Raw genomic sequence first — 27,192 nt, 5'->3', positions numbered from 1 at the left:
TGGGGGCCACTCTTCATCGCGGTGCGGGGACCGCTCTTCATCGCGGTGCGTGGGCCTTTCACTATCGCAGCCCCTCTCGTTGCGGGGCACAGGCTCCAGACGCGCAGGCTCAGTAGTTGTGGCTCACGGGCCCAGCTGCTCCGTGGCATGTGGGATCTTCCCAGACCAGGGCTCGAACCCGTGTCCCCTGCATTAGCAGGCAGATTCTCAACCACTGCGCCACCAGGGAAGCCCTACATATATATTTTTAAAACTTCAAAAATTATAGAAATATATGACATAAAGTAAAAATCCCCACAAACCTATCCCCACACGACTGAGAAATAACAAGTTTATAGCTTTCCCCCAAATTTTGCCTTTCATATAGCATATACGTGTGTGTATGGAGACATATATATGTGTGTGTGTATGTATATATGTATATACGTGTGTGTATATATATATATAGAGAGAGAGAGAGAGGTGGGTATACGTAATGAATTTTCAACAAAAATAGAATCATATCCATGCTCTAACCTATAATTTAGAGTTCGTAACTCATGTTTGTAATCGTGTTCTAAAAGTTCCTTTTTTCTTTTTAACTTCGTACTACAACCTGAGCAGATTCCAGGTGGATGCATTCTTTTAATAGCCGCCCTGTATACCAGGATTAGAATGTGCCCCTATTGTTGGATATTTGGCTTATTTCTAGAAGAGGTTGCATCCTTGTTCATACATTTTTATGCACTTAGGTAAGTCTCTGTTGGATAATCCCTGGAAGTGAAATCTGGTCAAAGGTTTGTGAGAGTTTTAAGTGTTACATTTTAAGAAGGTGCGAAACTAGGCTAAGACTGAGGAAACGTAGCCTTCCCCGGGATTCATGAATAACAGCTGAAAGAGCTGAGGCTATTTAGTCCTGACAGGAGAGATGGGGAGGGGGCTGCAGACAGGACAGCCATCCTCAAATCTTCAAAGAGCGTTTCTCCAGGGCAGGAACGGACTCCACCTGCAGGGAGGCGGGGCTGGGGGTGGGCGGGGCCGGGGCCAGACTCCAAGCGCTGCTTCTGTAGGCTTAGAAAGGATGTACAGAGCACCCTGGCAGCAGGATCACAGGCCTGACCAGTTGCCTGCTCTCGTGGAGCTTACATTTTAGTTCGGAAAACAGAAAATGCAGAAGTAAACTTACAAAAGAAAAAGGAAATTAATGATACCGGTCAATGATCGTTGAAAAAAAAAAATAGGGTACTGTGATAGAGAGTGACTAGAAGGGAAGAAGGATGAAGGGTAGCATTTAATAAGATAAACAGTAAAGCCCCAAATGAAGAACAGGCTGCCTTATTAGGCAAGTAAATTCCACAGCCTTGGAAGTTAAAAAGGGAATATATTAATATACACAGAGGATGAAATTATGGGATCTGCAATGTTATTTAAAGTCTCTTTCAACATAAAATATATGGATGTAATCCAAACAAAAGGTATCCTCAAGGACTCATGTTCTTCCCAAGGATCAAATTTTACTGTAGTTAAACTGGGAGACTTACATCCGTGTCGGGAGAATCGTAAGGAATATCTAGAGGAGTGAAAGATCTTCGGGCATCGCACTGTGTTCCCAGATAACTAACTTCAGGCTGATTTCTGCCTTGAGGTTGTGGCCTCATGGCCGTCTTCAAAAAAACCAAGGGCCGGTACAAGGCACAAAGCACAGTGCTTGGTTACAAGGGATCCTATGGCCGGAGACCAAGCAGAGAGCAAGATGAGACAGGTCCTGACGCAGTAATGCAAAGCCTTCCTCTCTTTCCCATATGAGTCATTGTTAGTCAGAAAATTACCTTTGCAGAAGGACTTAAATCCTTTTCAGACCTTAAAGTGATTCTTCCTCTTGGCTTAGGTGTAAACTTTTGTCTCAAAGGATAGATTCTATTAATCTGTTGAGCCTAGGACTGTGGATGTGTGTTTATTTGCATGACAAAGAGGCCTTTGGTATTTCAACAAACAAAAACAGGCATATAAAAACATTCTCTTTTTGAATGAGTACCGAACTTGTTCTCCAGTGAACTTCTGAAGGAAGAGAAAACCTGGGTACTCCTCCAAGGCTGGTTGTGTATTTTCCTTGCAGGAACTCCGGCAAGCTAGCCCTCCGCTGAGAACAAGGTCACCTAGATAACCAAATGTGGAAGTATGTTAGGGGGTGTAAAAAGATAGCAGAAATTGAGAGGTATAACAATGTAAACAGATATCAAGAGGAGTGATATTATCACTGTAAGTGTCTGTGGGGGAAGAGGGTAGGAGAGAAGATTTTCTACGAATCTCATGAGAATTTCCAGAGAGAGACAAGGGGTCTCGATAGAGAGAGATGGCTCTGTGAATCCATCCCCACTAATCCCCATTAGGTGATAGCACAGAAGTGTGTGTCTGTGTCCCTGCAGCCAAGCCCGTCCAGCCTTGCAGGGACAGGCCGGCCGCTGGGGCAGCCCTCCCAGCCCCACCAGGGGAAAGGCAGCAGAGATTGGGCACAGCCCAAGGTTTGCATCAGCACCGCCCTCAATCATTTATAGGCCTTTGTCTTAAATCTTAAGTGTCTTAAGATTATTTAGTTATATATATATAGAGAGAGCTCAATTAACATGTATCCATAACCTAAGATATTCATAAGAGACTGTATCTGCATGAACAGAATCAGGGACTGAGGCCACTCTCAGTCCTGTAATTACTGCATTTCCATGTTGCTTCCTGTTCACACCCGGAAGTCGAATTTCAAATATTGCTTTTCAGACTGTATTTGGGACCAATTTTAGCTCCGCTTTCCTTTCTCTTGCCTCTTTCTGGCCATCAGCCACCAGACTCTGCACAATGACCAGCTGGCCCCTGGCAGATCTTGGGCCCAGGTGTGAAGTAGCTAGAGAACCGTTTCAGAGCCAAGAAGGGAGTGATTTCATTTTCCATTGGCAGTATGCAGAACTGAAGGGGATTCAAGTGCCTTCAGAAAAGCTTCCTCCCAGTGAGTAGAGTTTTGGGGAGTTTCCAGACTTACACTGCTTTTATTCTTGGAAACATCATTGCCCCTTTTCCCCCTTCCATTTATATCCCAGGAACTGATTCAGAAACCATAGCAATTGGATTTGGACTTGCTGAATGCTAGCAGACAGCTGCCCGTACTCTTCCCAAGATTCCTGCCAGCTGGGTTAGGTACCAAATGCGAGCACCCCTGAGCTGGCCAGCCAGGTCCTCCAGCTCCAACCGTCCAACAGCAAAGTGACCAGAGCTGCAAGTGCTGTGCTTCGTTCGTTAGACACTTTGTGGTTTGGGCTCAATCAACCAGGGTATGATTTCAACCCCCAGTAACAGGTTTGGGGCAGCTGCCCAGTGAGTCAGGTTTCTTCCTGCTTCCTTGGCTGTTTTTTCTTACCTCACACCTTTTTCTTATTAGACTTGGATTTCCGTTTCCTGAGCCTGCTGTTTCCACGGATTCAGACAGGCTCCCAGGAGGACCTACCAGCCTTCTTGAATAAAATGCAGCAGTGAATGTCTTAGGTTTAAAATTGCCTAAAATGTGGTCTAAAAAGCACTAAAAATATTGTTACTATCCAGATTGAATAAAATCCTATAGAGATGAGTTCCTTGATTTGAACCGTTAGGTGTGCTGGCCTCACCTCAAGAGTAAATGTGTTCAGTTAAATAAGATAAGATCAAATAGAGGAGTGTTACCCTGGGGAGCGGCCTGGCCTCTTACGTCAGCGGCCCACCAGGTAAACACCGTGGAAATGCCACATTTAGGAGGGCTTAGGATGGTGCCACTAAAAGGAAAGGTTTTTTTTTTTAATTCTTTTTATTTATTTATTTTATTTCTGGCTGTGTTGGGTCTTCGTTTCTGTGCGAGGGCTTTCTCCAGTTGCGGCAAGTGGGGACCACTCTTCATCGCGGTGCGCGGGCCTCTCACCATCGTGGCCTCTCTTGGTACGGAGCACAGGCTCCAGACGCACAGGCTCAGTAATTGTGGCTCACGGGCCTAGTCGCTCCGCGGCATGCGGGATCTTCCCAGACCAGGGCTCGAACCCGTGTCCCCTGCACCGGCAGGCAGACTCTCAACCACTGCGCCACCAGGGAAGCCCGGAAATGTTTTTAAAACAGGGAAAAAGTGAAAGGTGTACCCCAATCATAGTTCCCCTGTGCCAGGCATTGTACTAAGTGCTTTTGTCCACATTGTCTCCCTCCGCCTGAGGGCACCCCAGAGCTGCTGTTAGGGGGTGCAGGGGCTTGGGGGGATGGGGTTGGAGGGGCGGCTTGACAGCTCGCGCTAAGGCCTGGCAGAGCTAGAGCTGGACTCTTCCATGACCGCTGCCAACCCCGGCCTTACCTGAAAGCCCTCCGCTGAGCAGTGCACAAGACTCATGGGCAAAAGGGCAGCTGCCCTTTACCTCCTCCTTTTCAGGCTGGAAAAAGCCCACCGCAATAACAGCAAGCCTTTAACCAGTGTGCCACAGTGACCTCCCAAAGATATATGAAAAAACCCGCACAAAGTGAGTGTTCCACCCGTCTGCATCTCATGGGTATTCACGGTGACATCACCATGATCTTGGGGACATTCTGACGGCCACCGCTCTGTGTCCTCTCTGGTCCCGTGGTCATGGTGGGCAACAGAATCTTGGGCCAACTATGGGGACACGACAGCCCGGTGACCAGGCAGCTGGTGAGAGGGGGCCATTGCTCAAACCCGTAATTCGCAGTCAAAACAAACAGACGATTAGCTGGGGGTTGTCACTTTCAATCAAGGCCTTTAGCATCGTCTGGACGTGGCCTCAGAATGAGCCCCGTGGGGCTCCGTGGCAGGCTCTGCGCAGATGGGGAAGCGTTGAGGAAGGAAGGGCTGCACGGATCCGAATCAGAAAGCCCACCTGGGCCTCGGTCACCTCACATGAAAGGTGAGAAGGGGGTCTTCCTATAAGGCTTGCTACTAGAGTTGAAAAACAAGAAAGAGGGGCTGCAAAATACTGTCTGAAATGTGACATCACGACGATCCTTGTTAGGCTATGAAATTGCTGTCCAGAGGGCTTTTGTAACCGGCCCAGGTCGCCCGGGCACTTCGTGGCAGAGCCAGCCCTGGAATCCGTCTCCTGACCTTCAGTCCTGTGTGATTTTCATCAGACGCACAGCCTGACAGTCACGCAGGAACTGCCGCCCAAGTCCCTGGGTTCCGGTCCCATCTTCTAAAGACAGGTCTCATTTTATCCTAGTGATCCTGGGGCAGTCATCAAAGGAAGATAAAATTATGCCCTGTAGATTCAGGATGTCCATACAACTTTTCCCTCCAAACTAGCGCACTTTTGCGAGTGAAATGAGGGGGTGACTGGACCAGACCCTGGAACCAAAGCACTAAGAGAAGCGCCTGGGCGGGCAGAACAGTGATTCCCTCGCACACGGAAAGGTTCGCGCGAGTCAGGTTTGTCACTCAGCTTCAGTTACGTGGAGAGTTCAGTGAACTGGGCCAGCTCATTCCCTAAGCATTCTGACTACTAGTGACCCAGTCCGATAGTACTGCTCACCCTGTGTCATGGTCGTGGTGACTGAATAAGATAGCGTGTGGGCCTCCTGCACAGGGAGTGCTCGGTAAACGTGTTCATCCCATGAAAACGCTTCCTAGTCAAGTCCCCTGGCATCCAGGCAGTCGCTCGTCTTCCAGGTGAAGGGCACAGCGAGATGTATGCCCAGCTCTTGCTCTCCTGGGTGTTGGCAAGGGGGTCCTTTTGGTCTCCTTTTTCCTCTGAAACTGTGAAAAGTCTTGGATGTGTATAAACGTTATGTTTTTGCCCTGTAGACAAGTAAATCACCTTCTTTCCACATTCCCGGTATTTTTTCAATGGATGTCCTCCAGTAAGGAATCAATAAGGGGAAATTCATTGAAAGCTTTAATTAGGTTCACTATTGATCCAAAAACATACCTCAGAAATCCAGCTTTTGTTCAACATTCTAGCCCCGTATATTCACAGAACTTCAATTCTGATACAAGCAATTTATCTGCGACAGAGACCCCAAGGTGAATTGGTAAGGAGCAGGGCTGTGTATGGGCTCTGGAATGTTTTGATAGGAGTTCAAGTCCCACCCAAAGGCCCGCAGACCTCTAGAAAGCAGGACACATGCCTTACTGTGGTAGCCTGGGGCCACCTGGGGAGCTTTGAAGAAACGCTGCTGGCCCAGGCTCACCCGACTCGCTGTTTCCCAGGTCTGGGCCCTGCCTTGGGGGCGGGGGTTTGAAGGTTCCCAGGGTTGGGGGGGGAAATGCCCCCCCAGAGACACTGAGAATGGTGCTTCCCTTTCTCTCAGCACTTAATACCTTGTCTTCCATTTAAAAAGTAAGACATGGCCGTCCTGGAAAATGGCCATGTAGTAAATAAAAACCTTGGCGTCCAGAGACAACCACTGTTAACAGATTAGTATGTATAAGTGTTTTTTACTCATTAACAGTATATCCTGAGATTTTTCTGTAGCATTTAATGTTTTAAAAAGATGTTTCATTGTTAGAGCACTCAATTTTATATCTATGCGCAATCATTTATTTATAATAGTTTCTTAATATTAGACATTCAGCAATTTTTTAAACAAATACTATTTTTTAAAATGTCCATTTCTAATTTTTATCATAAGGAACCATTGGATTTGATGTAATTGCAGAATTCATTCTCTTCTATGGCACCGTGTCCAATAGACTCGAAGTCTTAATATGTGTGTTTCTGGGGGTTTCTTCCTGGCATTTCAAAAAGAATGAAATACATTGTTACAAGCTATGTAAATATCAGCTTTTGAGAGAAGGAAATTTCATAGAAATAATGAAATGTTGCAGCCTTTTATTTATTATTCTTTAAGTTTACCTGAAAACCTAAGATGATTTCAAAAAATACCCTAAGTTAAAATATCACCAAGACTCTACTTAGACAAAAGTACAATAAAAGTGCATCAGGCTCTTGACAGGCATGATCTCTTAACGCCACGATAGGCTTGTTGTGAAGCAGGATCTTACCTACCAGGATAACTGCAGAAACACCACGCACGGTGCCCACACAGAGTACATATTCAGTGGTTGCTGTTTTTATGAATTCTGTTTAATAAATGTGTATTGTCCTGTATCACATTGAAGAAGTTATATTTATCATTACCTAAGACTTTAACGCTTCTGCCTTTTAAAAATAGATCCTGTAATCAGTCACAGGATTGCAGAGTGACTCACAGATCTGTAAATCTGAAGGGTTTCCTGGAAGGCTTCTCAGAGGTGGAGGCTGTTAGGAATCCCTCAGGCCTGGCACAGGGGCCCCTGGACCGCGGGACACGGGTTCCTCAAGGTTTCACTCCTCACCCACAGGTTCCCTTCAGACGCTCAGGCTACTGCTGATCAGACCCGGGAATGTATTTACATCAATTCTGTCCGTTACATGGAGAACTTCCTGTGTGCCCTTCCCTCTTCCATGTAACTCCACTTGCACAACGACATGCCGGTGTCGTTGCTGGGTACTTGGACTGGTTGACCCCTGGACTGCGTAACTGGAATGGAGATTGACCTCAGTAAACTCTATAATCCTCAGGGCAATCATGTATTGTCAAAATTTTATGTTTTAAATGACAGCAGGTGTGTGTAGGAAGATGCACGCGGTCCCAAAACACAGATAAGCGTCTGAAGTTGGAAAGAAGTGTCCGCAAGTCAGGGTTCAGGGTGTTTTATTAGCTTCCTCAATTTGGAAGAGGGGGCAGAGTGTGTGGGTCCACGGTTATTGTTATAACCTTACTTGTTTGACACTTGAAAATACAGCTTAATCGTGCTAGAAAGGAGAGATTGCCCTGGGAAAAGGGAGACTTGACGGCATGGATTTGAGAGAACCATGCGTGTTCTTTGTTTAAACGCCTCTCCGTGCAGGTGGATCCCTGATCTCAAGTGCGGGGAATGTCCAGGCCCTCTCTGCTTCTGACCCAGGGTAGGTGAGAGATTTCTGTGCCCACACTGTGCTCAGAACTGCAGCCCTGGCAGCTCTCCTCTTTTGCAGGTGACTTGGTGAGAGGCCGTGAAGGGTCCTGAGCTCACCGCACTGTCCTGGCCCCCGTGGGCATCTCCTGTTCGTATGTTCTGCCAGCCCCATGCATGGCCCCTTCAGAAAGCCTGATTCCTGACGGGGGATTCTGTTCAACCCAGGCAGCTTTTCTTATAGGGAGCAGCAGTCCTAGAATTTTTTCAAGGAAAATTTCAATTCACGTATCACGTAGAGTCAGAAAAGTGCCCAGATCAAAGGGGTGCGATTCGATGAATTTCACAAACCAAACCCCCCTTTGTAACCAGCACCCAGATCAGGATAACAAGCCTCTTGTGTCTCCTTCTGGGGCATGGTCACCAGTATCTTAATGCTAATACCATGGATTGGTTTTGCCTATTCTTGAATTTTGTATAAATGGAATCATCCAGCAAGTACTCTGGTGGGTCTGGTTCCTTTCACTCAACATTATGTGTTCAGAATTGTCCATGTTGTTCTGTGGAGTTGTATTTCTCTCCTTCGCAGCTGTATAGTCCATTATGAGAGAGTTCTACGCTGCATTTGTCCATCTACCATTGACGGGCGTTTGAGTTACTCTCTTTTTTGCAGTTATGAGACAGTGAATACTATCGCACGTGTTTCTGGGTGCACTCCTCTGCATTTCTGTTGGGCACCTAGGAGAGGAATTGCTGGGTCGTCGGGTGTGGGTTTGCTCTACTTTAGTAGATACTACAAAAAAAATTTCCGAAGTGGTTTTAGCAAACCATACTCAACCTGCAGTGTTTGAAAGTTTCAGTTGCTCTGGATCTGCCCCAACGCTTATGTTGTCTGATTTTCTTATTTTAACTATTCTGATGACTGTGCTCCTGGAAATCTAATGGTGAAAGTCAATATTCATTAACCTTCTTAAAATTAATTAATTTTCTTAAATTTATAAATATAGCCTTTATGCCAAGGAGGCAGCATGGGACCTGGAACAGGCTATAAGGCAGAGATGGACTTGAATATTGCTTCTGCCTTTGTCAACTGAGTAGCTTATCTTTAAACCTTGGTTTCTCCTTTCGTAAAACTGGAATAAAGGACAGGGTTAAGTGAAGATTAAATGACATAATGTCAGAAAACAGAAAAGGCCTGAGGCACCACATTCAATAATGGTTAGTTGTTTATACCCAACTCCCTGCAGATTTTTTAAAAATTCACATTTGCTACAGAAAAGCTTGTATTCTTCAGCAAAGCGTGAGGGTTGTGTAAGGCCATGGGCCACAGTCAACTCTGGCCAAGGGCCATGAGCTGACATGTGGTCTCTTTGCTTTGTTCTCTCCCTAGACGATATGAATCTTCACACTTTTCCCAGGGCCATTCCCTAAATCCTAGAGGATGACACTTAAAAGAGAACGTGGGGACTTCCCTGGCCGTCCAGTGGTTAAGACTCCATGCTTCCAAAGCAGGGGACAGGGGTTTGATCCCTGGTCAGGGAACTATGATCCCACATGCCTCACGGAACAGCCAAAAAAAAAAAAAGCGTGGAAATCCTCCAGCCCAACAATTCACTCCATTAAACCGTAACTAAGCCTCAGGAGGTAGAATGACTCTCTCGAGACCCTACAGGTGGTTGTGGCCTGGATGCTTCTAGAACTCAGACCCTCTGATTCCAGAACTAGTGCTGGTCCCACACTGTTTGGTGCCTCTAGTCAATACAGCGTAAATCTGTATTTTAAGCCGTAATGAAAATGAAAATAACTTCTGACATATGCAGTTAATATAACCTCTATCTTGTCCACAATAAATCTAACACCTCTCATACCAATGACAACTATTCAGCAAATTCGAAAGGAAATGTATTTGCTCTTTTGATTCCAGTGGTTTATAAAGTGCGAGAGGGGTGTGGTTAAAGGTTTCCTTGCCCCCATTTTAGATCAGTAAATGTTTATTGAATGAATGTGTGAGTGGAAGAGAGATTCATGGCACCCAAAGAAAGATGTAACATTCTAGAAGGGAGGGGCATTTCCTCCTCTGGGAAAACCCGTCCTCTCTTAACTTCCACGATTAAGAAGAAGCATGTTACAGTTAAGCTGCAAGAATCAAACAAGGCAGCTTGTCAAAACGGAAAGCCTTTTGGCCGCGGCTGCTGCGTGGAGGAACATTTGGTCCTAGGAAAGCCAGGGCGACCCTGGAGACCGGGCACTGAGTGAGGGGACACGTGCGTCCGGGTCACGGCCCTGTCCTAAGGGAAGGAGCTCTGTGGAGTCGCCCAGACCCTCCGCAGCAGGTACCGTCCATGGGCCGCCTTCTCAGACTGGTCCACAGGCGTCTTGTAGGATGCCCTTGACGGACACCAAGGAAATGGGCTGACGCCCCCCCCCCAGCCTTCACGTCTGTAAATCCACGTTGGAACTGCACGTGCGCTCTCACACCGTTGAGAGCTTCGCAAGTCTCCAGCACACGTTAAGTTTTTATTAATGAATCCTTTATTTGTCTTCATAAAATACTTAGAAGGAAGTTCCCCCTGCAGGTTTTCAGCAGAAATGCTAGAGCAGGGTGGGCCCAGCAGGTCCGCCCACTGCTGGGGAAGCTGCTTCCCACTGGGTCAGCCTTGTATCAGCTGCCACCCTGCCCGGACCAGGTGTCAGTGACGCGGCCGCAGCAAGTCCAGCGGACACAGTGCCTGCGCCGCAGAAAGTTCACATCCACCGGCACACGGCAAGTCAGGCAGTCACTCACAGCCCTGGGGTCGGCGGTGTGAGCTGGTCCCTCGGGAAGGCGCCAGGGGTGGCGGGACACTGAAGTGGCAGATCAGAAGGCCCAAATCGTCCCCGTAAATGTGCTCTCGGTGCCAAACTGGCAGGAAAATTGGTGGTTTCACTTTACAGATTCTTACTGGAAAGCTAGAGTTTAAAAATACACTCCAAAAATGTTTTTATTTTTATTTTTGACAAATCCTACCTTTGCTCCAAAGGCAAGGAGAAAAGAATAGAGGTCCATGGGGAGTTCAGGTAAGCCTGCAAGCACTTGCCCCTTCCCCACTGCTCATTTTACAATTAAAGTGTTACTACATTTATTACTGCAAGAAAGGTATCATTATTAAGACCTTAATTTCATAATATTGTCTAATCTGATAAGAATATGAATGCTGTGAAATGCAGGCCTTTTGAAGGCCTTCTCTAATGCTAATACTTCTCTAATACTCTGTTCTCTGCATGCACAGTCTCTGTGATGGTCTGCAAGTCCTTTCCCATGAGATGTAACACAGTGAGATTACAGGCTCAGAATTCAACATCAGACTCTCCCTTTCTTTGATAGGATAGGATATGACCTAAGTGTCTGATCCCAACGCAGCCTTTGGGGTGTTTAAAAATGCATGGTGACTATATATAATAATACTGTCTTGTGTGCTTGAAATTTGCTAAGAGAGTAGATCTGAAGTGTTGTCACCACACACACATACACACACACACACACACACACACACACACGGTAACTCTGTGAGGTGATGGATGTATTAACTTAATTATGGCAATCATTTCATAACGTGTGTTATTAAATCGTCACATTGTACATCCTAAATAGATATACTTTTTATTTGTTAATTATGCGTGAGTAAAGTTGGGGAAAATATATGGAAGTAATGTTGGCTCTAAAGTTGTATATCTCCAACAAATGTTTAATCCTTGGAAACTAGAATTTCAAATTGCAATGTAGTCAGAGATGGTCTTACCCCAGCAAACGTGAGAAGAAACTGTCACTGTGCATTTTCTCCTCCTAGCCAGTGTGTGCATTTCCTCAGAATATAATCCGTGTGTTCTCACCATGCCACTGAAACTCATCTGGGAAAGGTTCGGAGACTGCTCTGTAGTTGAGATCTGGTCCGTGCCTTTCCTCTTACCTGCTCCAAGCTTTTGCAGCTTTGGACAACGTGGTGTCTGCTTTTGCCTCATGGCCTGGGGGACTGCCCTGGCCCAGCTCTCTCCCGTCTCCTTCATCTCTCCTTGTTGGTGGTATATTTTAACAAAATCTCAGGTAATTCATAGGCCCTCCAGGGCTTGAGAAGCGGTGTCCTGAGCTCCTGGAGTCTGATTATTGCTGAGGTCAGTGTTCTAATCGGGTGGCTAGATATGACTGGGGACGCTTTTTCTTTCGTGTGAGCCTGGATAGGCCGCAGGCCATCCACCTGGCCGGAGCAGGCTTGCGTTCTGGGTTTTTCCCTCGCGTTGTTGTGTCTCTCCGTCCTCCCGCCGTGTGTGACAGCGCGCTGCAGCGGCTGCACCTCCCAGGTTAGGGGCCCGCAGGGGTGTTGGGCAACTTGATTAATGGCAAAAGGAAGTGCTTGCTTTCTTGGACAAATAACCGCTTCCACTCTTTCATCTGAAAGTTGTTCACATTGATAGAGAAAAGAATGCATGACCTCCATGAGGACATTGATGTGGCTACGACCCATCTGGAAAGGCATCTACTCATTGCCCTGAAAATCAGTAGTGGTGTCAGGAATCCCCACCTGTGTTTAGTGTCGGTCTTTCTTCCCAGACTGTCAGCTCCGTGAGGGCGAAGACCATTCACCCCTCCAGTAACAAGCACAGGGCCTGGCACGCATTTGGGGCCAGTGAGCGTTTGATGAATGACGCAAGGGCTCGTTCGTTCTCCTGGGAACTCCGCTGGCAATCTTCAAACACTCATTCGGAACAGAGGCTGCTTGTCAGGAAGCCAATTGTTATTATTTTATTTTCCACTGGTTATGGAGCCTTCAGACTTAAAAGGCATTATTAATATTGCTTGTCAGAAGAAATGTTGATGGAAACGAGTCAAATGGCATTATGGTTAGAAACTTGCCAGGTGTCATTTTTGGGAGATTAGATAACTGTGTTGTCTGGTAGAGTGAATTGCCTGTTTGTTGCAAGTTAGGACTTTGCTGGACTGGTTTACGGGGCTGAGGGGAAAGAGATAAGTGAATCTTCTAGTGAGAAGGTCATCTGTTTTGAAAGTGGGGACGATTCCATGAACCGGATCCAAGTGTTACAACATAGGGAAATGTCTCAGACCGTTCAGGGTAAGGAAGCCCCCAGCTGAACGTCAAAGCAGAAATTCTTCACGCTGTCCTCTTTGGAAAGCCCATGCAATCCAGACCTCTGAGTGCACAGCCGTGAGTAGATTTGGGGATGAAGGTCTGATACCAGAGAAGAGGTGAGCTTCTTCCATCAGGCACCCGAGGACGGGGCTGTCCTGCTGTCCTTGACACTGGCGTTCAGAAGCTGTTTCAGCAGAGGAGGTAAAAAGCAGACGGGACTTCTCCTCCCCGCACCGGAGCAGGGCAGGTAGGGCGTGTCCTCTCCATGGCACCGTGCCATCCCTGCCTGTCAGGTAGTGGCTTGGCCATTAGAGGAATGTCTTGGACATCTTGGCATTTTCCATGACAAGAAGAACAGAAGATCCTGCCCTTCTAGAGATTGCACTGGTCCCCGTAGCCAGCCGGCTGGGCCATGCTTTCTGCTGCTCTGTCTCTCGCTCCATTCCCCAACCCGGCCACCACCCCTATTACTTTCTTTCTCTATCTGAATTCCATTCAGAGAATCACCATTAAAAACAGACTAGCAATACACCACTCTGCAGCATAATGGGTGGTTTTTATCTTTTGTTTTAGATTACCAAGCTTTCCTGGATAACGTCATTTAATTGATCTTCATATTAGAAGGCCTTCCCCTTCACCAGACTAAAAAGGTATTTCAGTGATGCAATCGAGTGTGCGCTGTAATTAATTCAGCCGTCTAACAAGTGTATTTGTCGGGGTCTGTTCTGTGCAGGGGGCTCCTTGCTGTCCGATCCCATCGAGTCACGCTGTATCGTGCGCTTAAAACCGGTTTGGAGGGTAGGTCTCACGTTAAGTGTCTTAACACGATACGATTTTTAAAAATTAAATAGATAACACTGTTAGATTTTTTTTAAAGTCAATTCAGACCCTTAGAGTCCATCCCCAAAAGATTTAGAGGGTGGATCTGAGCCCACTTTCTGAAAGAAGTGATATCAATTTACTTAGGTCCTCTGTGAAACAAGCAGTATGGGAATCTCCTCCCTAAGAGCCCTCGGAGACCTCACCGTGACCCAGGAGGCACCGCCTCTGAGACCCCAACACCCACACCTCTCACTGGCCTCCTGTGCTCCCAGCCCTCAGCCTCCCTTGTGGCACCCGTCCTCCCTGCCCTCTGGCAGCACGCACGGTGATCTGGTGATCGCGGCCCCTGCCTGCCTGCCTGCCTGCCTGCCAGCCACAAGCCCTCCCCCCACTGCCAGCCCTGTGTGTGCTCCTTCCTCCTAATCAGTGCCCGGCTCACTTCTGCAGCCGCTGTTCCGGGCTGGCATCAGGATGCCGGCTCGCTCAGCGGATGGACCTGTGTCTCCCTGCTTCTTCCCACCTCCTCCGAGTCTTCTCATGTTCTGTTCCTCTGTTCTGTCTCCCCCTTGTTCCTCTGCACAACGAAAAGCTACTCTTCACAATACACTCAAGCAGCAGCTCCTTTAGGAAGCTTTTTTTTTAAAGGTGCCCTCTATCCTCGCTTACCTGAGAATTAGCAGCCTGAGCAGTTGCCTTAACTTCTTCCCAGCATGTCGCGTCCTGTCTCTGCCACGGGCGGAGTTCCTTCAGGGCAGGGGCCAGTGCACAAGTGCCTTGTGTTCAGTATATGGTGACAGATGAATTGACTGGTTAATTAATTAATAGTTTACAGTAGCACACCTTCGATGCAAAGATCACATTAACATAATCCACATGCTGGGTTGTTTTAGAGTGATGGCCTCTGATCAGGAAAGAAGTCACAAGACTAGGTCAAGAATTCCTTTTTAATCTACGGGCTTCCTATAGAAGATATTGAAAATGATCCACCTGGTTCCTCCAATTTTACCAGGCTGTGTCTTAAATTTCTTGTATGGAAAAAATGTGATGTGCGGCTACAGACCCTTCTTGGTGTGACCTAGTAAGTCTCAGGTGAATTTGTGGAATGATGGTGATGCCGTGGTGAAAGCCAAGGGGTAAAAGAGGTATTTTTTGCACATAAATATCTATGCAAGCAATTAAGAAATTAACATTCAAAATGCACTTACAGTAATCAGCATAACCATTCCTTTGATAAACAAACATGAAGAAAACTTAACTAAAAATACTGCATACTTCTGCTCAAGATTATATGCCCAGAAAGGATATATTTTTCTTAAGGTTTTTGATCTTTACTTTCTGTTTAGAATAGAGTCTGTGGGAAAATGCATTTCTTCATACTTGAAGTGTACCTCCATGTAAAGTGTTTTCAGAGGTTACTTATGTAACAGACGACTGCTGGCACCGTCTTGAAGAGCTTCATCCCATCTTTATCATGTGCTTCATTTCATGAGGCTTTGTAAGAGGAGGAGCTTTAGAGCTGCAGTGTCTCACTAGTATAAGTGTCAGTGTCAGTTTAAATCTAAGATGCAGTTTCTGAGAAGGAAAGCCTATGGGATAAGACAGAGAGGGATCAAAATATGGGGGGAAATGTAATGAAAGACTAGAGCAACTGAACTTTCCCAGCTCAAACACAGAATTAAAGCTCTGTGTGTGTGTGTGTGTGTGTGTGTGTGTGTGTGTGTGTGTGTTTCTAAAGCCTAATTAGAGAGGGTGCATAAAGGAATAGGGACATGAACAGGAAAGCTGTAGCTTCAGTTACAGGAAAACTCTGATCTAGATCAGTCATGGTTTTAAAATGTCCAGACTTGTCGATATTTTCCCCCTGTGCTATTGGCACAAAATGGCCCTGTGACATTCCATACTACTTCAATCAAATCTAAAAGCTTTGTTTCAGCATGTTTTATTGAAATCAGTATGTTTCAAATCTCTACCAGGTGTTTGTATAGGCACACGTAGGCCTTAGATTGACTCAGTTATTCACGATGGAGGTTGAACCCCACATAAAGTGTGGACCCGGGCTCTGGAGACTTGTTTGACATTGTTGGTGTTTACAGAATCTCAAAATTGCGAATTTAAGCTCTACAATTACGATGTTGTTCAGGATACCCTTTGGTTGCGGCCTCCAGTTAGAAAGCTATAGGGGGTCCTGTGTGAATACCATGGATCTGAGGACTTTTTTGAAGTCTGCATTGTCATGATATGCAGGTTTGGACTCGGCGTAACTAACTCAAAGGATGGACCCTTGTGGGCAGTGCACTTGGCTGACGGTCGGGAGCCATCACCACCTGCTTGTCCCTAGGATGCACCGCTGTCATTTGCAGCCCGAGCAGGGACACTAGGCCCCAGGCGAGGCGGGCAGCCCCTCTCGCCCGGTCTGGACCGAACTCAAGGTCTTTCCCTATTATCTAGGCCTTTCGTTTTTCCTTGCTGCCATGACGAGCTCAAACAGTCCAGATATTTACTTGGAAAGGCCTCTTCTGTGCTTCTGTAACAAGCTCTCCCCAGTTCTGTGGAGTCAAACTCCTTAACACCTGTCGGGGTTGCCCGTGACCCTGCCACCATGCTAGTGCCGGGCTCGGAAAGCTCAGTGCAGGGGCGTCTCCTAGAGACCTGGTTAAGATGCACGTTCTGATTCTGTGAGTCTGCGATGGGCCCAGGACTCTTCATTTCTAACAGGCTCTCCCAGGCGAGGCCAACGCTGTCAGTCTGCAGACCCCACTCTGTGCCTTGAGGCTCTAGACTGTTCTGCAACTGCCTAACTGGTCTCCCCACACTGCTCTGGAGGTCTTCTGGGCCCTTCTCCACAGGACAGTAGGGCCTTTTGTTTAAGTTAGAAGAGGGGGATTATTTAATTTTACAAAGGTGCGACATGGCATAGAGAAACATAATTCTTGTGCCCCGTAGAGACCGCATGCTTGTGTAGCACAGGAACTCTACTTAATGCTCTGTGGTGACCTAAATGGGCAGGAAATCCAAAAAAGAGGGGATCTATGTATACATGTTGCTGATTCACTTCGTTGTACAGCAGAAACTAACACAACATTGTAAAGCAGCTATACTCCAATTAAAAAAATAAAAAAAGATATGGTAGTCTTTTAAAAAAAATAATGGCTTTCCTCTTTACAAGAAAAAATCGCAGCGTTTGAAAATTACAAGCTATTGATATCCCACTTAGAGGTGAAGAGTCCGCTGTCACCAGGGCACCGCCAGAAGCCAGGCTCATTGCCCCCAGCACTGGGTTCCAGCCTAGGGCTTTGGCTCTTCCGACAGCTGACACATTCTAAGGATGACAGTTCCTGCCAGACTTCTGCCTTACAGCTTGTGCTTCTGAAAAAGTAACGCAATTAAACTTCTTATTTTGGGAAAAGTGGAAACTCACATGTTGTAAGAACTGGCACCGAGAAGCCCCGTGCAACCTTTTATGTAGTTTCCCCAGTGGGGCATCTTGCAACACCAGGATGTTGGCACAGAGCATCCCCTCCCACAGGACCTCGTACGGACACGCCCTCTTCGGGGCACCATCTAGGTCCTGCTCCAAAAAGCAGCAGCTTTTTCTTTTCTTAACATCTTTATTGGAGTATAATTGCTTTACATTGTTGTGCTAGTTGCTGCTGTATAACAAAGTGAATCAGCTCTACATTTACATACATCCCCGTATCCCCTCCCTCTTGCGTCTCCCTCCCTCCCACCCTCCCTATCCCACCCCTCTAGGTGGTCACACAGCACCGAGCTGATCTCCCACAGCAGGTATTTTTTAAACACAAATCTGAGCACGTTCCTCCTTGTTTGAAACCTGTCGGTGGCTTTTCGTGCCTTTAAAATGGAACGGAAAGTCCTCAGCAGCAAGCCCTTCGGCGGCCCCCCTGCCTCCCCTTTCGCTGCTCTCTGGGCTGCATCTCTGCTAGACTCACGTCCTGCCAGGGAGCCTTCCCCAGTCGCAGCTCCTGCTGCAAGAAAGCCCCCCCGAGCCCTTCCCCGCACTTGGCCAAGCTCCTCTTGTCCTTAAGAGCTCAGCTGTGTGGCCGTAGCTCAGGGAATCCTGCCAGGGCCGCTCTGACTGCGTCAGGGTCGACCCTCTACACCCTCCCCCAGCCACGCTCCCAGCCACGCTGCAGCACCGAACTGATCCATGATTTGGTGGCTGTCTGTCTCCCCACTGGAGTGCAAGCTTCACGAGGCAGGAACAGTGCCAGACCTATCTCAGCCGTGTGCCCGGACCTCACGCGTGCCTGACACACACGGACGCTGCAGTGACAGTGGTGATGACAGCGGTAACGGCGATGGCCTCCGTGAGCAGACACGGTCTTGCAGATGCTAACGATTTCGTCCTCACACCGACCCCAAGAGGGTGGCACTTTTACCCCCATTTTACAGAGGAGGGAAAGCGAGGCTGAGCCAGGAGTGATTTGCCTGGGGTGACCCCACCGGTCCCCTCAGAGCTGGCTCAAAGGCAGGCATCGGAGCTGGAATCCTCGCACTCAGACAGGAGCATTCACCACAGGCAACCTCTGCGCTGGTCCCTGCACACGGTGGTCAGGTGTCCAGTGGGCATCTGCTGTACAAACGCTGGAGGGAAGCGGTCCCCGCGCTGCCTTCGCAAAGCGGGGTGTGGTGGTCACAAGGGGCTTTCATCCTAGTGGGCTAGATTCTCAGTAGTTTCCTTATTAGGTTGATTTTCTTTAATAGCTTAAGTATTAGGTAGAGATGAATTAGAAAGTTGAGATTATTTGCAAGTGTGAAGTATAAAGCGTTTTGTAAATGTAATTCTATTTGTAAGTGGATGAGGGTATAATGAATGTAACATTCATTATATGTAAAGTATTGTGGGATTTGGGGTATAGAATTGACTTAGGAATTGTCCTATGAAACAGCCACAAACATCCAGTAACACCCAAACACCCCCTTTTAACCTAAAATCAACACTAAATAAGAAGTGACTAGACTTGGGGGGGGGGGGAATGCATGTGTATTTCTAGTGGTAAAAACCATTCCCCAGTGAAAATTAAATTATTATCTAGTTAATAAGAGTTCCCCTGTCCCTTAGCACATTAATACTTGCTCCCAATTGCTATTTAATATTTTTGGTTTTGTATGTCTTTTGCAAATTGAGCTAGCATTTGATGAATGGCTAGGTTCTGCTACCCCAACTTTTGGACTGTTTCCCACATAAAAATTACAGTTCCAGATAATCATGCCACAAAGATCTGGGTCTCATTAGGAGGGCGGGACGCTGGGAGGTGGCCCAGTCTGGCCTCCCCCAAACCAAAGAGCTATGGCTTTCTCTCATCGTCCTACAAACGATTCAAATTTTTTAGTAATTCTAAAACCTGATGTGCTTTTTCCATGAAAGGAAGTGTTACGGCATTTTCCAAAGGGGGAGGATCTATATCCTTGCTCCTTTACCCTCTCATTCCCACCCCCTCACCAACACCCACACAACATCTGTAGTTCTTAAACTAAAAGCACAAATTATTGTAAAAGTTAATTGAGCTTACAAAGAAATGTTTGTGTAGGAAACTTTCTCGGCTTCAAGGAGAAAAGTCTGGTTTGCATGGCCATTCCACAGGGTAGAAATTGGTCCACTGGAGGCATTCCTACAGCCCCACTGGGTAACCCCTTCTGCTGCCACCAGCCCCTTTCTGCAGATTTGACAATGTGCCAGAATAAACAGCTTAATGATGAGTCCTCAAAACATAAAGCACACACTTAACAGTTTTTCACTTCTCTGGTTACTGGCCTCAATAACCAGATAGTCAGCTTAAAAAGCAAAAAATAAACAAACCCAAAAAGTACTTTAGGTTACACATTACCAACTTACTGAAATATGTCCATTGCACCTAGGCCCCCCGGCCATTTTAAAAGACCTTGGACACCATCCTCACACAGCACTGGCCTTGCAGGGACCTGCAGGGCCCCAGGTTGCCAGGAATGACTTTATCTCTGTCAGCATGTTCTGTCGGATTGAATGGGACAGCCCAAGAATCTGGGGCTGGCACAAGAACAAATAAAAAGTTTTCCCATCTCCTGGAGTGAATTGTTGAGCCTGAATTTGGTACTTAAGACATATAGGGCGGGTCAGCAGCTTTCACTTGCGGTGGTTTTCCAGACCCAGGTAATTGGCTCCAGCCCCATCACTCCACTGCTCTCCCTTAACCACCAGGAGTCTCTTAGACTCAGAGTCACAAGCACATAGGTGGAGGCCATCTTGGTGAAGCCTTGTAACTTCACTTACGGTACCTGCATTTTGAAAGACACTAACAATGATCAAAAGCCGCATATGTGGCTCCTGGAGATTAGTCTCCGATTATCCCCAAGGGGAAAAAATTCAAATAGTTTCCCACTAACAGATAAGGAAACCCCACTCCAGGATCCTTTGGCCTAGAATTATTTTCATGGTGGAGCAGTTTCACCTTGGTCATTGAGCTTAAATGAAGGCTATTTTAGAAAGCCGAGCAAGGAAGAGAATTACAAAATGTCTTCTGTGAGCAAGAGAAAAGCAGAAGAGAGAAGTCGAAGGTAGGAATTTTTTCAAGAGAAGACATGAAGTATGTTTTGTGAATCCCCTGTGTGAGTTATTTTTATGTATTCCCTTGGGTAATAATTAATAACGCAGCAAGGATGGCAATGATAAGTTTTCTTGTCTGTTATTCTAACAGACCATGTTTTTGGAAGACGTCTCTCTGGTTAAATCCCAAATACATTCAGTCAGAAAGTGGGCTTTCAACAACAGAATTCTGTACCTGCAGTCAGTAGCAAATCCAATTCCATTAGGCCAGGAGGATGTAATAGAAAGTAAAACCTAAGAGAGACCCGAGCAAGGAAAAATACTTCCTCATCCAAGCCTGAGAGGAATTTACGGTCAGCCCTACTATTAATAGATGCAGTGGAGATTCCATTTTCATTGCTCAACTGCCATTTTAGTGATTAAACTTAAAGAGGTGAATCAAGTCTGCTGAAAACTCATATATGATGTTAGTACAGATATTTTGGTAATTTAGCAGTATTTATTCATCCCTTATTGCTTGCTGAATTTCTCAGTGTAATAAGCTAAAGGGAAGCCAAAGGAAACGGCATGTTTGCTGTCGTTCTCAGGTGATATATTATTCTTTAAAGAGACAGGATGTGCTGTGAAACAACAGAACGCTTTCACCACCCAAGTATGAGCAAGTGCACATCCATGAGAGGCAGCCGGGGCTGAGGAACCAGGAGGAGGAGGCTGATGGGGCAGCCTCTCTGGAGGGTGTAGCTGTGAAGGGAGACCACACACGTGGAACTCCCAAGAGCGCTTCGGAGGTGGAGTCGGGGTGGGGAAAGCACTGCGGTGAGAACAGCAGTGAGAGACTGCTGTTGTCTTCAGTATCTGCAGGGCCGGTTGCATCTGTGTTAAGTCAGAGGAAATTATCATGGGTCTAGCTTCACATCAGTGTAAGGAATAATTCTGGCATAGAGCTGTAAGTCAGGAGTGGGCTGCTACGCAAACTCTTAGCAAGATTAAAACTCTTAGTCACGCGGAAGGCCCATCAGGACTTGATAACCATTTGTCGTGAATATGGGAAGCCAGGATTCCTGGATTTGGAGTTGGATGTCCAGTTCTTTTTTTTTTTTTTTTTTTTTAACATCTTTATCGGAGTATAGTTGCTTTACAATGGTGTGTTAGTTTCTGCTGTATAACAAAGTGAATCAGGGCTTCCCTGGTGGCGCAGTGGTTAAGAATCCGCCTGCCAATGCAGGGGACACGGGTTCGAGCCCTGGTCCGGGAAGATCCCACATGTCGCGGAGCAACTAAGCCCGTGCGCCACAACTACTGAGCCTGCGCTCTAGAGCCCGCGAGGCACAACTCCTGAAGCCCGCGCGCCTAGAGCCCGTGCTCCGCAACAAGAGAAGCCACCACAATGAGAAGCCCACGCACCGCAACGAAGAGTAGCCCCAGCTCGCCACAACTAGAGAAAGCCCGTGCACAGCAACAAAAACCCAATTCAGCCAAAAATAAATAAATTTATTAAAAAAAAAAACCAACAAAGTGAATCAGCTCTACATATACATCTATCCCCATATCCCCTCCCTCTTGCTGATGTCCAGTTCTAAGAGTAGATGACGTAGCTTCGCACAGAACCGTAACCTCACTGCCCCAAACACTTAAATGACAGCTTCCAGCCCCGCACTTCCTTATAAGTTCTTAGTACCGTATATCTTCAATTCCTCTATTTAGCTGAGGATAAAATAGGAAGAGCTTAACCCTAAGAAAACCCTTCTGGAGTTTGGCCTTGGAGCAAAATGACTCACTTTAACCAGGTTTATCTTCTAGAAAGTACAGAATAGAGGGAATTCTAATCACGTGCTTCCCCACCTTCTGTCAGGCCTTCCTCTAAAGCAGAGATCGGCAAAGTACAGCCCAGGGGCCAAATCCAGCTGCTGCCTGTTTTGCGAATAAAGTTTTATTGGCGCACGGTGGGGCCTGGCTGGCATTGCTTGTTGTCTGTGGCTGTCTTTGGGCCACAGCAGGGCTGAGGGTTGGGACAGAGGCCCTGTCATCTGCAAACCCAGAAATATTTACTCTGGCTGTTTTCAGAAAAAGTTTGCCAGCCCCTGCTGTAGACCAGCATACAGGATGCTTCAGACTGTATTTTCTGGACTCAGACCTGCAGGGTGAGAGGCAGCTCTGGCTGGCATCACTCGTTCATGCATTTTTCCAGGCACGTGACCCATCTAATAGCAGATGGTTCCGTAGGAAAACTATTACCTTGAATTGCTAGCTCCTCGTGGAGAGCTTATATGTTCTAGAAACAGTAGTATCTGAGCAAAATCAAGATTCTTCTGTGGCAGAAAGTTGGCTCAGGCTTCTTCTTAGTTAACTTAGAAGTTTTTAGTGATTTCTGAGTCAGTATTTCCTAGTCACTGAGCCCAGGAATTGGGGTGGGCTTTGGGTCAAACTGCAAACCAAGGAAAGAGAGGCTGCAGGCCTCCACCGCTGGGACCATTTTTAAATGAAACTTAAAAGGAATATTTAAATTAAGTAGGAGTAAGTGAAAAAATTGTTCATTTTAAAACAAGCGTTAATTAAAAACATGCGCATACACACAGCACACAAATCCAACTGCACTTACAAAACCACCACAAAGGGTCAGGCGAGGCTTTCTTCTAAATGAAAAATAACAACGGGAGAGAATGTTCTGAGCAGAAAGCTGGAGCTCTCCTCAGGGAATTCTTCTAAAAGGCACACAGTAGGTGTGGCCTCCTCAGCCTTCAGTGCCGGGCACAGACCCCCTGGTCAGATACAGGCCCAGATGCCCCCGCTTTCAAGCCCTGGGCTCGTCCCCGTGGCCGGTCAGCTGTGGTCAGGAAGGTCACTGCTCCTTCCCTCAGTACAGGAGCCACGGCTGCTCACCAGGCCACAGACAGCCACGTGAGCAGAGGGCAGAGGGGTCAGCCTCTGGGAGTGCTTGGAAGGAAGGAAACAATTCATTCGACTGGACCCGGTCCAGATTTAACTCAGATTCAAGTCGTAGTAAATATTTACTGAGCCTACCATGTGTCACTGAATCCTCCCAAGAGCCCCTATTTTATAGGTGAAGAAAAGGAGCCTCAATGTGACGGAGAAGTGACCTCCGCAGCGGTGGGGCCAGAGTTCTTATCCAGCCCCTGTGGCTCCAAGGCCATTGGTCATTGACAAGTCATTGTAAAAGCCGCATGCTATTGTTCTGTAGTCAGAATGGCGGCGGTGGCGGTGGGGGGTGGGGGGGAGGCGGTGGTGTTTAACTTGCCCCTTTTCTGACTTTTCAAATCCTTCATGACCTGAGTATGAAGCACTGGCTCAAATAGTTGTGCTGAGGACCTGACATGTTTCAGTAACTTTAAAAAAAAAAAAAAGCAAGCGGCAGACTCTGCTGGTGGGTGAAATCAAGCCCATCACCTTTTTAGGGAGATTACTTTTCTCCTTTCACGGCTTCTGATTTGTTCCCAGCAGCAAAAAGGATACAATGACTCCCCCGCAGAGAGCGATTCCAGCCTGAAGCAGCACAGTGCAAGCTCAGACTCGAGAAGCGGCCTAGAATTCTCAGCCGTGCTAGCTTTGTCCCCTCCGCACTCCCCCCCAACAATCCACGCTTTCCCAAGCAGCACCCCCCGTAGACCAGCCTCCTTCTGCACCTCTGCTTCCTTCCCCTGCTCCTCGTTCCTGTGGGTTCCCCCGCAGGAGTGTCAGAGGTCCTCTGTGACCTCCTGCGTGTCGTCTCCTCTGGGCTTTCCTGCGGTTCTGCAAAGGCCGCCTTTGGCAGTCTTCACACGGCAAAGGCCGGGCGGATCCCAAACACCACGGGCCAGCTGAGGAACTAGACCTAGCCTTACGGTGGCCCGTGCTGCCCAGGGAGCAAAGGGAGGGGTGCTGGGAGCCTCTTGGTTTTCAGAAGAAAACACTGGTGTCATGGCCTCTCCCGGTGTCTTAGTGATTACTCCCTTGTTTGGATTTTTGTTGTTGTCATTTGCTTTGGGTTTTTGTGTTTTGTTTTTCGTTTTGGTGGGGGGTAGTGGCTACTTGTGTGTTTGGGTTTTTTTCTGACGCTCACGAGTAAACCAACTTAAATGTGTGTATGTTCAGAGAGGTGACCTTGAAACACCATTGTGCACTAGAGACTGATTTCTTTAAAACATGAGTGATAATAGATGAACACATTTAAAAGGACATTCAAACCATCTTGGGGTGGAGGGTAGGCATGCACAACCACATAGCACCCAAACACAGTGCTTCTGCAGGGAAGTAAATACTTGCCAGAAAGGTCCTTAGCCCCCGTTGTGGATTGGAAATCTTTTATTTCCTTGCAAATTACAAATCTTTTCCAGAATTTCCTTCAATAAGAAGAATGCATGGAGAAGTGATTCTTAGAGATAACTATCAAGAACCCAGGAAGGATCACTTGTATCCCCAGGTGGCCCAGAGGAGGGGAATGCAGGGGGGGAAGGAGAGATGGAAGGAACCTTATTTTCTTCGTGTAGCAAATGGTGTGACTGGGTACAGTGAGGTCACCAAGCCCGACAGCCGGCACTTGTAGGCAGCCTGTTCTTTATGGGAACGTGGGGTAGCGTGGCCTCATTTGCTTGACAGTGAGGAGTGCGGGGAGCGTTCCCGGGTAGCTCGCGGTCGGCGACTTCTCCTCTTGCCGGCCTGGGTTCCTTTAGCGTCTCTGCACCGCTTGGCTGTGGGATGTCCTGTGACTATTTCATATGTAAAGTCACCTCCCCAAAGGACGAATTCATTTCTTCGGGGCAGTGAGCACTTTGGATTCATTCCTGGCAACGGCTGTAGAACCATTTTATTAAATATGAAATATGTTTTCGTTGAAGAAGTGAATGATCAGAAGAACAGACAGCCCTCGTGGCCCTGGTGCAGACCACAGAGCAAGAGGGAACAAACCCTCACGCGGTGGCCGGCGACCCCCAAGGCGATGATGGCTCCCCAGGCCAGGGCGCTCCTAGGCCGGGCTGGGATGAGTTCCAGAGGGGCAGCTCCCACTGTGGGGCGTGTTGCCCAGCCTTTGTCACTAGAGGGAGTCGTGCAGGCCTGAGCAGAATGGAAAGCAGAAGGGATGTGAGTCGGGCGGGGACGTGTCAGCCTTGCCCCGCTGTACCTCCGCGCCACCTTGCTGGGAATGACACCGATTGTGAGCTCGCCACAACCTTCCTGCTGCCTTCAGCTCACCAGGTCTCTGCCGAAGAGGGTCAGGCCGAGTCAGAGGTGAAAGGTGGGGAGGGACAGCGGGCAGTCCTAAGTCAGACTCTGAACCATCAAGCCACGCTTTGACCCTGGTTTCAAGCAGTGGTCTTTGACACCAACCCCGTCTGGGATTTCACATTTCCCACTTCCTTAACCAGCCCTCCTCTGGGCTTTCCTCTGTGCTAACCATCCGTGTCCCCTTTACCACCCCGGCCCGCCCCCTGTCCTGCCCTGTTCTTTCAAGTCTCGTAGCTTTCAGATGGGCAGACCGTCCCATTCCAGTGGGTGCTTCGGCGGTGAGAGAGGGTAACCAGCCCTTCCTCGTCCAGGTGACAGGCAGGTCTCCGCGGTCGCCTTCTTGAGGAAGAGCTTTGCAGACTGTCATTGCAACTGTGCAGTGTCAAGTACTAATCTTATCGTGGACTCTGTGCTGCCCCACACCGGTCGGGCTGAAGTCATCACCTGAGAACGCAACAGGGCTCTGAAGAAATAGGTCAGAAGCACCAAAATCGCAGTGCAGGCAAAGCATCCAAGCAGTGGTTTGGCCAGCGGACCTTTGGAAGGGAAGTGGCATTACTCACTTCAGAAGTATGCCTGTGTGCAGAGAGAGAGCCCTGAGCATGAGTAAGCAATAGTCCCCAGCTAGGAGATTAGAAAAACAGAACCCGGGTCGAGAGGAGGCGCTTACTCACAATATATCTAGAAAGGAACAACCAGACTCACTAAATTCACTCTTGGTATATTTTCACACAGAGAGATCTTAAACCAAATCCAGCATCCTGTCCTTTCCTCAGTGCACCCTGCTCAGCATTCAGCATTCCATCAAGGAGCACTCCAGTCCCATAGAGGTCTAGTTCTGTGTTACCTGATATAGATTCTGATGTATAACCTGATATGTATCATTCATCTATCCATGAATTTTCATTCAGTACGTGTCCGTGTATTTAAAATACAGATGACCAGAGACAGAACGTGTTGCCAAGTACTCGAAAGAGATTTATTGGACTGAATGAATAAAAAAGATCAGTATGGCTTTCTGACATCTCCTCCGGTCCAAATCCATTCCTGATGGTCCAAACTAGGTAAAATTCATTTCTGATCTACCAGCCATTCAACTACCTATACAAATGGAGCTGATGGCCAGCCCTGTGGTTCAAGATTTTTCATTTCCGTTGTCAGGACCATTCTCTGGACTGGACAGCATCCTATAAAAATGAAAAGTGATGTCTTTAATTTCAGAATTTTAAAGCATCCCAAATTTCAACACAACTCATCAAATTCTGTTGAGTGCATTTAAGAAAGAAATCCTTGGGGCTTCCCTGGTGGCGCAGTGGTTGAGAGTCTGCCTGCCAATGCAGGGGACACGGGTTCGAGCCCTGGTCTGGGAAGATCCCACATGCCGCGGAGCGGCTGGGCCCGTGAGCCACAATTACTGAGCCTGCGCTTCTGGAGCCTGTGCGCGTCTGGAGCCTGTGCTCCGCAACAGGAGATGCCGCGATGGTGAAGAGGCCCGCGCACCGCGATGAAGAGTGGTCCCCGCTTGCCGCAACTAGAGAAAGCCCTCGCACAGAAACGAA

At 47.5% G+C, this 27,192-nt stretch overlaps 1 protein-coding gene across 4 annotated transcripts in view; it reads left to right on the top strand.

Annotated features, from left to right (window-relative positions):
• EGFR (epidermal growth factor receptor) overlaps positions 1–27,192 on the top strand; it is a 192,274-nt gene that overhangs the window by 96,465 nt on the left and 68,617 nt on the right. The window contains exon 1 of one of the 4 annotated variants that reach the window (XM_036862892.1): positions 13,634–13,697. The exons of the other annotated variants lie outside the window; for them this stretch is intronic. The gene's annotated coding sequence lies outside the window, so the exon portion shown is untranslated. Of the gene's footprint in view, positions 1–13,633; positions 13,698–27,192 lie in introns of those variants that run through there. 4 annotated transcript variants of the gene reach the window in all.

Source organism: Balaenoptera musculus, chromosome 9, assembly GCF_009873245.2.
Source record: "Balaenoptera musculus isolate JJ_BM4_2016_0621 chromosome 9, mBalMus1.pri.v3, whole genome shotgun sequence".
Classification (NCBI taxonomy): domain Eukaryota; kingdom Metazoa; phylum Chordata; class Mammalia; order Artiodactyla; family Balaenopteridae; genus Balaenoptera; species Balaenoptera musculus.
Note: the sequence above shows the minus strand (reverse complement) of the source record. Positions and strands in the feature narration are given on the sequence as shown.